Genomic DNA, 16,512 nt, shown 5'->3' with positions numbered 1-16,512 from the left:
TCCGCTCTCCCGAGTTACCTGGTAGCTATGCCTAGTGGATCCCAACATCACTTTATTGCTTTATATAGTCAACGTAGAGAACCAAAACAAAAGGGCTCCAAACCCCAGTTAAACCTACTCTCCTAAAATAAATTTCTCATTCACAACACACTTTAATTTTGTGATTACTTTTATTAATTTTCATAAAGAAACAGACAATTAAAAGTAAAAAAGGTAAATGACTACCACACTATTCTAATAGAAAACTGGCTCCTTTCAGCTTCACATTTTAAAAAATAACAAAGAGTCCTGTGGCACCGTATAGACTAACAGATGTATTGGAGCATAAGTTTTCATGGGTGAATACCCACTTCGTCAGACCCACATGCGTCTGACGAAGTGGGTATTCACCCACGAAAGCTCATGCTCCAATACATCGGTTAGTCTATAAGGTGCCACAGGACTCTTTGTTGCTTTTTTACAGATCCAGACTAACATGGCTACCCCTCTGATTTTAAAAAATGATTATCTTTCCAACTCTCTGTCCCCACCTTCTCCTCCCTGCCATGTAGCTAAGATACAGTTTGGAAAAGAGGAAGCCTGTGCACATATTACTATAACAACATTTTAAATTATTCATACAAAAGGATTGAAAGCTAATTTAATTAGTAAAGCCTCTCTGGATAATCCTGTACAAATAAAAAAAGTTTTAAATTATTAATGTGATTATTTATTCTTTGTTTCTGGTAGTGTCCACAATGAGCTAGTCATGGGATAGACACAAAAAAGTTACAATCCCTGCCCTAAAAACATACAGACTAAATAAGACTGTGTTTTTATGTGTGAATATGTGTTTTGTTCTCCTCTCCTCCATGAGAAACTATTTTTTTCTTCTGATAAAAACTTGACATGTTGCCTGTCTCATAGCCTAAAGGGAACCCCATATCTATATTATTAAATAGACATGCACTATATGATGATAAAGACCAGGTATTTTCAATTTTTTTCATATTTTGAGACACATTTTAATACAGAGATTATTTTGTGAACTATTTCCCCTTCTATTCATGATTATATTACATCCTTGTGGCAACTAAAGCACTTGCCTTTGTGGAAAAATATTCAATGTGTTTATAGCTTCTTTGAGTGTAATTCAGCAACGAGAAATAAGGAGGAGGAGCCAATACCATGTGACCAGCCAGCTTTCTGACACCCAGTGCTCTGCACACCAAAGTTTAAGAATCTCTACTGTAGCCTTAAAAGGACAGGTTTCTGGAGCAAGTGAATCATCCTTGGTTGAAACTGTCTCAATTTTCTCTGTTTCTTGTAACATGCAATTTAGAATGTCAGACCGGTCTTCAATCATTGTGTAATGTGTACTGTAGCCGTGAGGTCTTCCATCATTACCAGCTCTTGGGCCAAATTTAGCATACTGTTCATTAATTTTCATAAGAACATAAGAACGGCCATACTGGGTCAGACCAAAGGTCCATCCAGCCCAGTATCCTGTCTACCGACAGTGGCCAATACCAGGTGCCCCAGAGGGAGTGAACCTAACAGGTAATGATCAAGTGATCTCTCTCCTGCCATCCATCTCCACCCTCTGACAAACTGAGGCTAGGGACACCCTTCCTTACCCATCCTGGCTAATAGCCATTAATGGACTTAACCTCCATGAATTTATCCAGTTCTCTTTTAAACGCTGTTATAGGCCTAGCCTTCACAACCTCCTCAGGCAAGGAGTTCCACAAGTTGACTGTGTGCTGTGTGAAGAAGAGCTTCCTTTTATTTGTTTTAAACCTGCTGCCCATTAATTTCATTTGGTGGCCCCTAGTTCTTGTATTATGGGAAGAAGTAAATAACTTTTCCTTATTCACTTTCTCTACACCACTCATGATTTTATATACCTCTATCATATCCCCCCTTAGTCTCCTCTTTTCCAAGCTGAAAGCTCACCATTAGCTTCCTCCAAAGCATGTGCTTTGCCAAGTAGTATGCCAAACGGTCATTAAGGTTTTGCATGGTTTGTTTTTCATCACCACAGAGAAGACCACTGTCACCACCAATAACAACCCTCATGCACCACTGGTTTAAAAGCTTCCAGCTGAGCCACTTCCAGTACCATCCCATCCAGAACTGACTCCCCAAGCTCCACCTGTGCCCCACATCCCAACACCAGAATTCCACACTCCACCACTAGCTCTCCTGCCAAAACCACACATCTGACCTCCAGAAATATGTGATCCACCACTAGAGCTTCCAGCAAAGCCACATGTTGTATTGCTTGGTACTCAGACAGATCTGCTGCTGCTTTGTGAGGAGGAAACCTGGTTGCACTTGTGATAAAAGAAGGTCATTGTCATGAAGAAGATATACAGTGTTCTTCTTCGAGTGCTTGCTCATATCCATTCCAGTTAGGTGTGTGCGCGCCGCGTGCACGATCGTCGGAAGATTTTTACCCTAGCAACACCCGGTGGGTCGGCTGTGGAGCCCCCTAGAGTGGCGCCGTTATGGCGCTGGATATATACCCCAGCCGACCCAGCGCCCCCTCAGTTCCTTCTTACCGCCCCTGACGGTCGTTGGAACTGTGGAGCGCGGCTTAGCTGATCTCCACACTCCCTAGCTTTCATTGTTCTTGTTGTATTTAGTTATATAGATAGTTGTTCAAGTTAGTTAGTAGTTAGTTATAGTGTATATATATATAGTTGTAAGTTGTTATCGGGGGTTTAGGGGGTGTTTTTCCCCTTTTCCCCCCGGCGCGCAGCCGGGCCCATGCCCAAGGCTCCTGGCTTTAAGCCGTGCGCGTCCTGCGGGAAGCACATGCCAACTAGCGACCCGCATAGCTCCTGCTTGAAGTGCCTGGGAGAGACTCATCCAGCAGATAAGTGCCCTATCTGCAAGGCCTTCAAGCCAAGGACAAGGAAGGAGCGGGACTTTAGGCTCCGACAGCTCCTCATGGAGGCGGCTCTGAGTCCAGATCCTCCCTCGGCGCGCCCTGTCCCGGCACCGAGCGCTTCGGTGCGCAGCGCCCCGGCGGGCTCGACCGGTGCGGCAGAAAAGACTGTTCGGCACCGACCGACGTCGGCACCGCGCCCGCCCAAAGAGCCTCGGCACCGATCCATCTCTCCGGGCCATAAGAAGACCGCTAAGACACGGGACGTTGTTGCCGCGAAGGTACCGGCTCCCCCGGTGCCGGGGGTAGAGCCGCGTCCGCAGCTGGACCGCCAAAGACAGGCGGCCACACCGTCGACTCCGGCACCGAGGCCGTTGAGTCCGGTGCGGACTGTTTCCCCACCAAGGCTGGTGGTGGAACCTTGTCTCCCTTCCACCCCGGAGACCTTTGCTACGGCGAGAGACCTGATCGCCCTCACGGAGCCGGCGCCGTCGCAACTCCCGGCACCGGTGGCTCCACGTGTGCTGCAGTCCAGAGGCAAGCCTGCCCTGGTGCGCCCACCGTCGCCAGCACGAGTCTCTCGGCACCGCTCCAGATCCCGAAGCAGGTCCCGACGCCGCTCGGAGTCCCGGCGCCGAGGGTCACCTCGGCACCGGTCGTACTCGCGGCCCAGATCTTCCTCGCGGCGCCGTTCAACATCCCGGCACCGCCGTGACGACCGGCACCGATCGGGGTCGAGGCGCAGCTCCCGGCACCGGTATGAGCGCCACTCGGGCTCGAGAGGCCGCTCCCGGTACCACGCCTCCTCCAGATCGTCGTCACGTTCCAGATCGGGATCCCGGCACCGGAGGGACTATCGGCACCGGTCCAGGTCCCGGCACCGTTCGCCGGAACAACGCAGGGACAGGTCCCCTTACGGTCGGCACCGATCGGCACCGTACCATCCGGTGCCGACGGCATCCGGTTCGGCACCGCCGTGGCCGTCGAGATCGGCGTCCCGGTCATCTGAGACGGTGGAGCCCGGCCACCTGCAGGAGACCGAGGACCCGATGCAAGGGCCTGCGCATTGGTCCTTTTGGACTCCTTGGGCCTACCACCAAGCTCAAGGAGCTCCCCTGTCTGCTTCCCGCTCTGGCCGTTCGGACACCAGGGCCCCAGAGTCTACCATCTCCCGCCCTCCTCCAAGGGACGTGGAGGCTCCAGTGCCCGCACCTGCAGAGGCCCCTGACCAGGGGGCAGGAGATGCCCAACACCAGGAACACCTGGAGCAGGACCAACCATTGGACCCCTTGCCACCGGGGGCATCTTCCTCGTCCTCTCCTGATGAGGCGGTAGCGGGCACGTCGTCCATCGGGCCGCCCCCGATAGACCTTCGGGCCCATCAGGACCTACTGCGGCGCATGGCTCGCAATCTGGACCTCCAGGTGGAGGAGGTTGCGGAGGTCCATGACCCGATAGTGCAGATCATCTCAGCGGATGCTCCATCCAGGGTGGCATTACCGCTGGTCCGCACCATCCAGGCCAACGCCACTACTATCTGGCAGACCCCGGCCTCTATTCCGCCCACGGCCAGAGGGGTTGAGAGAAAATACTTTGTCCCATCCAGGGAACATGAGTATCTGTACATTCACCCCCAACCGTGCTCACTGGTGGTTTCCTCAGTGAATGCACGGGAGCGCCATGGCCAGCAGGCCGCTGCGCCCAAATCGAAGGACGCTAAGCGCTTCGATTTGTTCGGACGCAAGGTGTATTCGGCTGGCGGACTGCAATTGCGGGCAGCGAACCAGCAGGCACTACTGAGCCGCTACGGCTTCAACATGTGGTCCTCGATGGGGAAGTTTAAAGAACTGGTTCCCCAGGACTCGAGGGACGAGTTTGGGGCCCTGGTAGAGGAGGGCAAGCGGGTGGCATGCACCTCCCTACAGGCGTCCCTTGATATAGCGGACTCGGCCGCTAGGACCCTGGCGTCGGGGATAGCAATGCGCCGAATCTCCTGGCTCCAGGTGTCGGGCTTGCCTCCGGAACTGCAGCAGACCCTGCAGGACCTACCGTTCGAGGGACAGGGCCTCTTTTCAGAGAAAACAGACTCGAGGCTCCAAAACCTTAAGGACTCTCGAACAATGATGCGCTCCCTGGGGATGCATGTCCCAGGGCCTCAGCGCAGGCCCTTCAGGCCACAGCCTCAGCGGTTCTACCCTCCCCCGCCTCGTCCAAGACAGGACTTTGCTAGGAGGCGGGGTCGAGGTGGTAGGCGAAGGTCGACCGGCCCTCAACCCGGTCAGAACCAGGGCCAACCTAGGCCACCTTCTGGGCCTCGGCAAGCCTTTTGAAGGTGCGGTCGAGGACGACACCTTAGCCACTTTCCAGGATCCGGTTCCCCCCTTCCGGGATCGCCTCTCCCGTTTCCACCGTGCTTGGTCCCGTATAACCTCGGACCGTTGGGTCCTTCGCACGGTGGAGAGGGGATACGCCCTCCAGTTTTCCTCGCCCCCCCCATCCCACTCCCCCTCCCCGTCCCTCTTCAGGGACCCTTCTCACGGGCAACTCCTTACACAGGAGGTTTTTGGGCTCCTCGCTATGGGGGCCATAGAGGAGGTTCCTTCGGAGCTAAGGGGCAGGGGGTTTTACTCCCGCTACTTCCTGATACCCAAGTCAAAAGGGGGTCTACGGCCCATCTTAGACTTACGCGGACTCAACAAATTCATAGTAAAGTTGAAGTTCCGCATGGTGTCATTGGGGACCATTATCCCTTCACTGGATCCTGGAGACTGGTTCGCCGCCCTCGACATGAAGGACGCTTACTTTCACATAGCAATTTATCCGCCCCACAGACGTTTCCTGCGATTCGTGGTAAACAGGGTACACTACCAATTCGCAGTCCTTCCCTTCGGCTTGTCCTCGGCTCCCAGGGTCTTCACAAAGTGCCTGGCAGTCGTCGCGGCCTTCCTTCGTCGACAAGGGATACAGCTGTTCCCGTACTTGGACGACTGGCTGGTACGCGGCCGCACCAGAGACCAAGTGCAGGCCCATGTCCACATAGTGACACGCACTTTTCACGAGCTGGGCATTCTACTCAACAAAGAGAAGTCCACTCTAGTACCAACTCAAAGAATAGAGTTCATTGGAGCAATCCTGGACTCCAGACATGCCCGAGCCATCCTGCCAGACAGCCGCTTTCATACCATCTCAAGCGTCATTCAAGGACTCAGGGCCTTTCCAACTACCACCATAAGGGCATGCCTTGCCCTCTTGGGCCACATGGCCTCGTGCACCTACGTAACCAGGCACGCCAGGCTGCGACTTCGCCCATTGCAGACTTGGGTGTCATCGGTTTACCGTCCTCATCGAGACGACCTGAGCATGGTGGTCACGGTTCCGACCGCAGTCTTGGCCTCCCTCACATGGTGGACGGATCGCACGGCGGTCTGTGCAGGAGTACCCTTTCACGCCCCACAGCCCTCCCTCCACCTAGTTACGGACGCTTCATCTCTAGGATGGGGCGCTCACCTGGGGGAGCATCATACCCAAGGCCTGTGGTCGGCGTCCCAACTAGCCCTGCACATCAACGTCCGAGAGCTGATGGCAGTGCGCCTGGCTTGTCAGGCTTTCCTCAACTTCCTACAGGGCCGTTGCGTGCTGATTCTCACCGACAACACCACGGCCATGTTTTACATCAACAAGCAAGGCGGAGCCCGCTCATCTCCCCTATGCCAAGAGGCCATTCGCCTGTGGGACTTTTGCATCGCCCACTCGATACATCTCACGGCGTCATTCCTGCCTGGAGTCCAGAATACGCTGGCGGACCGTCTCAGCAGGTCCTTCCAAACGCACGAGTGGTCGATTCGCCCGGACATCATCTATTCCGTCTTCCAGAGGTGGGGGTTTCCCCAGATCGACCTGTTCGCATCTCGGGCCAACAGGAAGTGCCAGGCATTCTGCTCCCTACACGGGCGAGCCCCGGGCTCTCGGTCGGACGCCTTCCTCATGGCATGGAAAGACCATCTGTTCTACGCCTTTCCCCCATTCCCGCTGGTCCACAGGGTGCTGCTCAAGATCCGCACGGACCATGCACGGGTAATTCTAGTCGCTCCTGCTTGGCCGAGACAGCACTGGTACACCACACTTCTAGAGCTGTCAGTACAGAGGCCGATCACGCTCCCCTTGAGTCCGGATCTCATCTCTCAGGACCACGGCCGGCTGTGTCACCCCGACCTGCAGTCGCTCCACCTCACGGCGTGGATGCTTCATGGTTGAGTCGCTCAGAGCGGCAATGCTCGCAGGCCGTCCAACAGGTCCTGCTGGGAAGTAGAAAGCCCTCTACGCGGACCACTTATTTAGCCAAGTGGAAGAGGTTCTCCTGCTGGTGTGAGCAACGAGCTACGTCTCCCTCGCAGGCTCCTATCCCCTTGATACTGGAATACCTCCTGTCCCTCAGACAGCAAGGCTTGGCGACATCCTCAATTAGGGTTCACCTCGCCGCTATTTCCGCTTTCCACCCAGGGGAACTCACGTCCTTGGTCTTCTCGAACCCGATGGTCGTTAGATTCCTCAAGGGCTTAGACCGGCTATACCCACAGCAGCGACAGCCGGTTCCAACGTGGGACCTCAACCTCGTCCTCTCCAGGCTCACAGGGCCTCCGTTTGAACCATTGGCTACCTGCTCGCTCCTGTACTTATCTTGGAAGACAGCCTTCCTGGTAGCCATCACCTCAGCACGGCGCGTCTCGGAACTCAGGGCGCTGACATCCGAGCCCCCATACACGGTGTTCCATAAGGACAAGGTGCAGCTTCGCCCCCATCCTGCCTTTCTGCCAAAGGTGGTGTCACCTTTCCACGTGAACCAGGATATTTTCCTCCCGGTCTTCCATCCGAAACCGCACGCTACTCGTCAAGACCAGCGTTTACACTCTTTGGACGTACGCAGGGCCCTGGCTTTCTATATTGACCGTACAAAGCCATTTAGGAAGACGACGCAACTCTTCGTTGCGGTGGCCGACCGGATGAAAGGCTCACCGGTCTCTTCACAGTGCCTGTCCACTTGGATCACGTCCTGTATTCGTGCTTGCTACGACCTGGCCGGTGTACCGACGCCACGCCTCACCGCTCATTCCACGAGGGCCCAGGCCTCCTCGACTGCCTTTCTGGCTCAAGTACCAATCCAGGACATTTGTAAAGCTGCAGTGTGGTCATCGGTCCACACATTTGCTACTCACTATGCGCTGGTGCAACAATCCAGAGACGACGCTGCTTTCGGGTCAGCGGTTCTGCACACAGCAATGTCTCACTCCGACCCCGCCACCTAGGTGGGGCTTGGGAGTCACCTAACTGGAATGGATATGAGCAAGCACTCGAAGAAGAAAAGACGGTTACTCACCGTTGTAACTGTTGTTCTTCGAGATGTGTTGCTCATATCCATTCCAAACCCGCCCCCCTTCCCCACTGTCGGAGTAGCCGGCAAGAAGGAACTGAGGGGGCGCTGGGTCGGCTGGGGTATATATCCAGCGCCATAACGGCGCCACTCTAGGGGGCTCCACAGCCGACCCACCGGGTGTTGCTAGGGTAAAAATCTTCCGACGATCGTGCATGCGGCGCGCACACACCTAACTGGAATGGATATGAGCAACACATCTCGAAGAACAACAGTTACAACGGTGAGTAACCGTCTTTTTTCCAGTGCAAATATGCAGTTTAAGTAGAGGCTGTGAAGATAATTTTAAGCTTTTATATACAAATTTCAAATTGCATCACACTCTTCTTAAGTATATAATATTTTTTGCTGATTTACCTTTCCTAGCTCACCATTAGGTAAATTATGATTATTAATAGCCAGCCCCAAAATGTCCATTTGTGTTCTTTCTTCTGGTGTTTGTCATGTCAAGATAGAAAATGGATGTAATAGAATAGTTCATACCTTTCTTTATACTCTTCTGTCTTCAGCTTTTGAACAAAACCGAGTAATTCTTTTATTTCTTTACAGCTTTATTTCTCCCTAACCCAAATACATTATTTTAATGATTTTTTTACCTATCCTTTCTATAATTTGTTACACGTGTTTGCAATTTTTGAAGTTCCGTTTGCCAGGAGGCTGTGCAAATACTTCTGGGTTGATTTCAGCTTATTTTGTTTCTTCAGTCAGGGTAGTGCCTAATAACTATGGGCTAGATTGTCACTTTACAATTTTCCTTGAGCAAGGGGATGCACGTAGTTGTGTTGCCCCAGAAGCAGCCTGGCAAGCCAGCTTTGACTCAGAGCTTTCTGGTCTCTTCACTGCCCTGGGTAGGTAATACACTGGGCTGGGCTTATGCCTGGCTTAGCATATGTAATATGGCACATCACACAGAGGGTTGGAGCCAAGGCTCTATCTAGTCCCTGCCCCATCCTGCTCACCTGCACAATGGAGTGAGGGGGAATAGTGGTTCTTTTTCGAGTGTCTCTGCATATTCCCACTTATGGGTATTGTGCCATCTAGTGGTGCATAAGAGTAGAACCTTTTCTAACCAGTGTCTGTTAGAGTGCTTATGTGTCCGCTTCTGCCCCTCTGCTCAGCATCTCTGAATGTTCTGAGGGTGAGGCTATATAAAGGGGTGCAGAGCCCTCCACCACCTCAGCTCCTTCCAATCACATGCCAAAGATGGAAGTGAGCTGCTCTGGTCCATTTGGATCTGGGTATTTTTCCTCCATTCTTAGTGTTCTGTTAGTTGTTTAGTATTGTGACTCCTGGCAGGAGGGCTGAGTCCTTGAAAAGCGTGGTCCTCCCTCTCTCGTGCAGGTGAGCCATGCTCACCTTATTGCTGAAGAAGGGGGACCGCCGCGACCTACAGAACTGGCGTCCCGTCTCGCTCCTCAGCACGGACTACAAGGTCATAGCGAAGGCCATCTTGCTGCGGCTGGGATCCGTGCTGGTGGACGTGGTCCATCCCAACCAGACCTACACCGTCCTGGGCCGGACCATCTTCGATAACTTGTACTTGGTCCAGGACCTCTTGGAGCTGGGGTGTAGGGATGGTCTGTCGTTTGCCCTCCTGTCCCTGGACCAGGAGAAGGTGTTCAACAGGATGGACCATGGGTATCTCCTGGGCACTCTGCGGGCGTTCGGCTTTGGGCTCCAGTTCGTGGGCTTTCTCCAGGTGCTGTACGCTGAGGCAGAGTGTCTGGTCAGGCTCAAGTGGATCCTGACCGAGCCGGTCAGCTTCGGGCGGGGAGTACGGCAGGGGTGCCCCCTCTCGGGCCATCTGTACACTCTGGCGATCGAGCCTTTCCTCTGTCTCCTCCGCCGGAGGTTGACGGGGTTGGTGCTTCTGGAGCTGGAGCTGCGGCTGGTCCTGTTGGTGTATGCCGATGACGTGCTCCTCGTGGTCCAGGACCTGGGCGACCTTGTGTGGTTGGAGGCCTGCCAGGCCGTTTACTCAGCGGCCTCGTCTGCCTGGGTCAACTTGGTCAAGAGCTCTGGCCTGGTGGTCGGGGTATGAGGGGGTCTGGATGCATGGGGGTTGGGCGGATGGGGGAGCAGCTCCCTGTACACGGATCCCTCCCTGTGCAGCTGAGGAGCGATGGATGCGGGAAGCGGGTGTGTGTGTGTGTGCTTGCAGAGCTTCCTGTGGCTGGGGGAGAAATCTGAGGGTGGATCTGACCCAGCCCCGGATGCTGTGCAGAAGAGGAAGTCCAATCCTTCCTAGCCCAGCTGGGACTAGCAGCTTAGCATCAGCCAAGTCTTCCACAGTCCCACCTCCTGCCCCACAGTGATGTACTTCTCTCCCGGCTGCCCTGGACACCCGAAACATACTGCTGGGGACGATTGCATGACCGCTCTTGTGGCTTCCCTTTGCTTCCCCATCAGAAAGTCATTTTTTTGCGGGGAAGCAGGGAAATCTGCACATGCGCAGTGGCACAGAATTCCCCCAGGAGTAAACAGAAAGTGTTGCCTCTTCTGGTTGAGAGCAGGAAGGGACAGTCAGTCCATCCCAGGTGCTTTCCTTCTGGATTTAATGGATTAAATAATGTATTGTTGAATGTTACATATTAACAAGATTTCCTGTACCTGCTGTTGGCACCAGGGGGCTACTACCCCTGAATGGATCTTTAATGGCTCCCAGCGGAGCAGATTACTGTCATACCAGTGAAAGAGGTCCACAGTAATTAGCTTGCATACACTGCAGTTTATTCGAGAAGGAATTACACAAGCGGTAAAGGATTGCATTAAGCACATAACTCCTATGTTAGACATTAAAGAACTATACACTAAGAGCTATAAATTCCTCTTAGCGAGCCTCTCTTTCACAAACATACACAAACAGGCCCCGTGCTAGCCTCACACAGTTCCTGCTTGGCAAACAGAGAAGATGGTTAACAATTCTATGGGCGACTTCTTCTCTCCAGGTCTGGTCTCCTCAGCCCTCTGGTCTGTCTCGGATTCCCTCGAGGCAAGGCCTTGGCTGCCTGGAAACCCCTCTGGTCACAGTCCTACTCGAGCCCACGGAGCAGAGTTTTGGCTACTCTCTCTAGCAGTGTCTTCACGCGTCAATTAAGGAATTCCCCCAACAGTAATTTAATTTGCTTGATTTTTATATTCTTTTTCCTCAAAGGAGTCACATGTCTTATAAGCATGCCCAGTAGGCGTGTAGCTACTAATTTTTACCTAATACTTTAGGAGAAGACTGCAGAGTGGTGCCAACTGAACATTACCCCACATTCACTCCCTTTTCAATCATTCACTTCATCCCCCTGCGTGATGTCCTTCACAGGGTTGAGATGCCCCGGTCAGCCCATGCTCCACTCAGGATGTCCTACACATGTTGTTTGCTTTCAAGTGGACATATTTGCTGACCCAAAGATAAGTATTCATCATACATACAGCATGGAGCCAGTCAGTTTCACCTCTACCATCTGCCTGATGCTAAGAGAAGGATTCTGCTCCCAGAATCTTCTTTCGCAGTTCAGTCATGTCAAGCCATGTTCTCACCATTCATTCAGTATGGCTACACCAATTCGGCACCATCCCAACACCTGCGACGGTACAGTCTCATTCCACTAGAGCTATAGCAATGTCTTTTACTTGTCTTAAGCAAGCCCCTGAAATTTGCAGGGCTGCTGTCTACAATTCTGTATATGCTTTTACTATCACATTATGCTTTCTATTTGGCTTCAAGGGCTGATGCTAGATTTGGTAGAGTGGTGCTTCAGTCTCTGTTCTGTTCAGTTTCCTCCAATTTATTTTCAGCACTGCTTATCAAACTATTCGTAAGTGGGAATATGCAGAGCCACTCAAAGAAGAAACGAAGGTTACTTACTTGTAACCGGAGTTCTTCAAAATAGCACCCGCCATCCCCTCTTTCTCAGAGTCCTTTTATTCTGTCTGTGGGTTGGTGGTGGAAGAAACTGAGATGCTGGAGGGCTCTGTGCCCCTTATATAGCCTTGCCATCAGAATGTTCTGAGCCACTGGGCGGAGAGGGAGGAAGGGGTAAATGAGTGCTCTGACAAACTGCTTGGAGAAGGTTCTGCTGTTAGGCATCAATAGGTGGCACAATACCCATAAGTTTATATTTGCAGAGCCATCTCGAAGAACTCCATTAGTAATCTTCATTTCTGTGGAGTCTGCTTCTTCTCCTGCACTGTGACCTTTGCAGTAGAAATATATTAATAAATCCCTAGTTGTGACATTAGTTGGACAATAATACACTCATTCTGACACTATATATTTTTATAACCTCTTAGAGGCCACTTTAACATGAATGAAAACATGAAAAGAGGCCATTTATGGAAAAAATAACATTACTGAGCCACAACTGCTTTGTGTCCTGTTTTCTGTTATTGATAATATTTTACTTTAAATAATGTCTCTCCACATAGCTCAATTTTTTCTGCTATTTTTGTTAGAGACCAGATTTCAGCAAAGCACATAAGCACATGCTTAACTTTAAACCTGAGTAGTTCCAATATTGGAACATGAGTAGTTCCAATAACTTTGCTGTAAGGTTGTTTATGAACTCCCAGATTATTAACTAGAACTGACAAGGAATTTAAGTTAGATTGCTTGCTTACATAAGTAAGGTGAGTAGGATTTAGCTTAAATGGGTAAAAGGAAGTACCTCTTTAAAGAAGTATAATTAACATATATATATATATATCACAGCCATAAGATTTAATAGCTTAGTAAAATTAAAAAACAAATAAGACATATAGAATCTGCACTTACACTAGATTAAGATAAAAATGTTTTATCTTTAATGGCTATTCTTTTCTTCAGAGTATAATATGATCCTATGTTGTGGTCTTAAAGAAAATGTCCTGCAATGTTGTTGAAGTGGGGGCAGAGGAGCGGGAGAGGGCTTACATCTTTCTTGGCAGCATATGCCATACCAGAAAAGGATACTGGACTAGGTAGACCATTGGTCTATTTTGGTGTTGCAATTTCTAGGTTCATGTAAGGGTAAAAGTGAATTAACCTCATTTTTTTTAGGTCCTGATGTCTCTTCCCTGGACTTAATTTTTTTATTTGAAAAATCATTAAAAAGAAATTCATCTCAACTGTGTTCCACAGCCCTGAATAAAAAAGACTGAAGTTTGGCAATAGCTAAATAAAAAATAGATTTGTATAGAGCTTTACATTTACTGTGCATTTGCTTAATGATCTTTGCAAGAAAATGTGAAGTTATTTTAACCAGTTACCCTTCAAGCCTGGTAAAAGCTACTGACTTCCTAAATCTCCTGTTTTGTTGAAATCATATTCTGTATGTTGCAACACATACTCATTACTAGACCTTGAAACACAAAACAGGTTTTTGGCCCATAAAAACAAGCTTTGTTAAATGCTTAGTCATTCATATCAACTATTCTTATCCTGTTAAGGAGTGAATACTTCTGTGGTTTTGCCCTTCTCTGTCCAATATAGGTTTGGCTAGTGCTTCACCACACTTGACTAATAAAGGTTCACAAGGGCAAGGTGTGATGCTGATAGTCAAATCTGTCTTTTAAATGATCCTAGAACAATGGTTAACCAATTATGAATTATCATCCCCGTGACATGTCTCACTCTTTTTCCTAGTGACTCAGCAACATGGAAATGGTAACTCCCACTCCATCTCTTTTGTGCCATTCCTAAGGTGCAAATGGAATAACATCTGGTCCTAACTCCCCTGATGGGGATTCCCCAATCCTACATCATCTTCCCCATAGTTCCTGCAGGGGATATATTCAGATTGGAGAAGGACAGTGGCCTTACTGCCTAGCACACTGGCTCGGCACAGCTGGTTGACAGTGTGTTAGGACCAGATTTTCAAAGGTATTTAGGTGCCCAAAGATGCAGCTAGATGCCTGGTGAGATTTTCACAAGGGCCTAAGAAGATTAAGCACCTATGGAACATTGAAATCAATAGAATTAGGTACCTAACCTGATTAGGTGCTTTTGAAAAATCTCACTGGGCACCAATCTGTATTTTTAGGTGCCAAAATATATTTGAAAATCTGGCCCTTAGAGACTGTTGCCAGGGAGGTGCAAGTTGGAGCCGTTCCCAGTGGAAAATCAACTTAGCAGAAAATCTGGACTGATATCTCTGACTTCTTGGTCAATGTGTTCCTAAATACAGAGAAATGTTTTTAAAAAGACCAGTGTTTATTTCTGAGTTTGACATTGTGACCGGTTCGGTCACAGAGACCCCCTTGGGACTGTTCCCTGATGTACTGGAATTATCTCTGAGCCCGTTTTCCCTGCCAGCTTGGGACTTCAGAACCCTGCCTTGTTGAGCCAGACACGCTAGCCTGCTGCAACACATACCCAGGTCTGGTCCACGCCCCCAAAGCTGCAGACTTTAACCAAAAACTTCTCAGCAGGTTTCCTATCTCCAGCATCCAGACACCCAGCTTCCAATGGGATCCAAACACCAAATAAATCCATTTTACTTTGTATAAAGCTTATACAGGGTAAACTCATAAATTGTCCGCCCTCTATAACACTGATAGAGAGATATGCACAGTGTTTGCTCCCCCAGGTATTAATCACTTACTCTGGGTTTAATAATAAACAAAAGTGATTTTTTAAGAATAAAAAGTAGGATTTAAGTGGTTTCAAGTAAGAAACAGAACAAAGTACCGTATATACTCGTTCATAAGCCGAATATTTTTGGTAAAGAAGTGACTCATCAAAGAGCGGGGGTCGGCTTATAAATGAGTCTACACCAAAATTTGATGATTTTAAACTCGATGGAATCATTGAATTGAATATCTAATACACTGTCATTTTGTTCACCTGGAGCGTCTGCAGGTCCTTTAAATCATCCCCGGAACCCTGCTGCTGGAGCCCTGAGGAGGTGGCGGCGGGGCTCCAACGGCTATTTTAAGGGCTGGGGCGATAGCGGCTGCCACAGCCCCAGATCCTTTAAATAGCCGCCAGAGCCCCGCCACCGCTATCCCAGGGCTCCGGGGATGATTTAAAGGGCCCACGGCGGTAGCTGCGGCAGGTGCCCCGGGCCCTTTAAATCGCCACCGGAGCCCCACCGCCGCTTCCCCAGGGCTCTGGCAGCAGGGCTCTGGCGGCAGTTTAAAGGGCCTGGGGAAGCCGATCCGCCCCGGTATGGCGCACAGGCTCTTGCCGGTACACCGACCGGCTTACTTTCACCTCTGCTTAAAGTCTTGTGATGACCATGTGCACAGGGTTAAATTTCACAATAAATTAACATCAGCTCTGTTATATACTAAGAATCATGAAAAAACATTTCCCTGCAGTTGTCATAAAATATCTATCAGCTCACTTGGGAGGTCAGACACTGAGAAGTATATTCTAGTAAATGAATACTGTCAGTTTTGCTTTATCAAGAAGAAAGGTAGCAAGGATGATAGTTCTGTGAAGGTATCCAATAGAACACACCTGTAAAATCACTGAAGTCACTGCCGATTCCTCTCCCCTTGCATGCAAGTTTAAGATTTTTGTTCATTTTCAGACCAGATTGTGAACCCTCATCTGGATAGACCTATGCTTTCCAGATAGCTTCATTGAAATCAATGGGACTATTTGAGAAGTAAGATTCTGTTCTGTGGCACACAATCTGTCTCATACCTTTGTTTCAGGTGAGATGCTTTTTAATAGTTACTTAAGTGTTGTGATTAAAAAGTGAAACATATTTGAAAAGTTTGTTTTGTGAACCCCCAATAGATGGCATCGAAGAATAAAATCTGGCTGATAATTGGTTATGATATTATACTTTGAAACATAGATAGACAGACTATCTACTCTCAAACACTCTTCATTTTCAGTAAGTGTACAAGCATGGGCGTTCTTGATTCTGCAGACAGAATGTTTATTTTAAATGTCTTTCTCCATTGTGGCAGTAACGGTTTGGCTAATTTTGCCCTTCATGAGTCACTCATTTTCTGATTTCAGGTGGAGTGGGTTCTGCCAACATGAAACTCCATTGCTGGCAAATGGGGAATGCCATGTCATATACACTGGCTGTCCCCATCTCATGCCCCAGCATTGGGGCAAGCTATTTATGTCATGCTCACCATCCTTTAACACACCACACCATGACAAGTCACTGCTTTTAGAGAATGTTCCCTGTGATAGCATCTTGGTCATTATCATGTCATTCATTGCTAACTCTGGATCATACTTTTAGGCAGAACACTATAGGTAAATGCTCTATTATAG

This window comes from Terrapene carolina, unplaced genomic scaffold (genome assembly GCF_002925995.2).
Source record: "Terrapene carolina triunguis isolate 2854851 unplaced genomic scaffold, T_m_triunguis-2.0 Scaffold193, whole genome shotgun sequence".
Classification (NCBI taxonomy): domain Eukaryota; kingdom Metazoa; phylum Chordata; order Testudines; family Emydidae; genus Terrapene; species Terrapene triunguis.
This window is presented reverse-complemented; position numbering follows the sequence as displayed.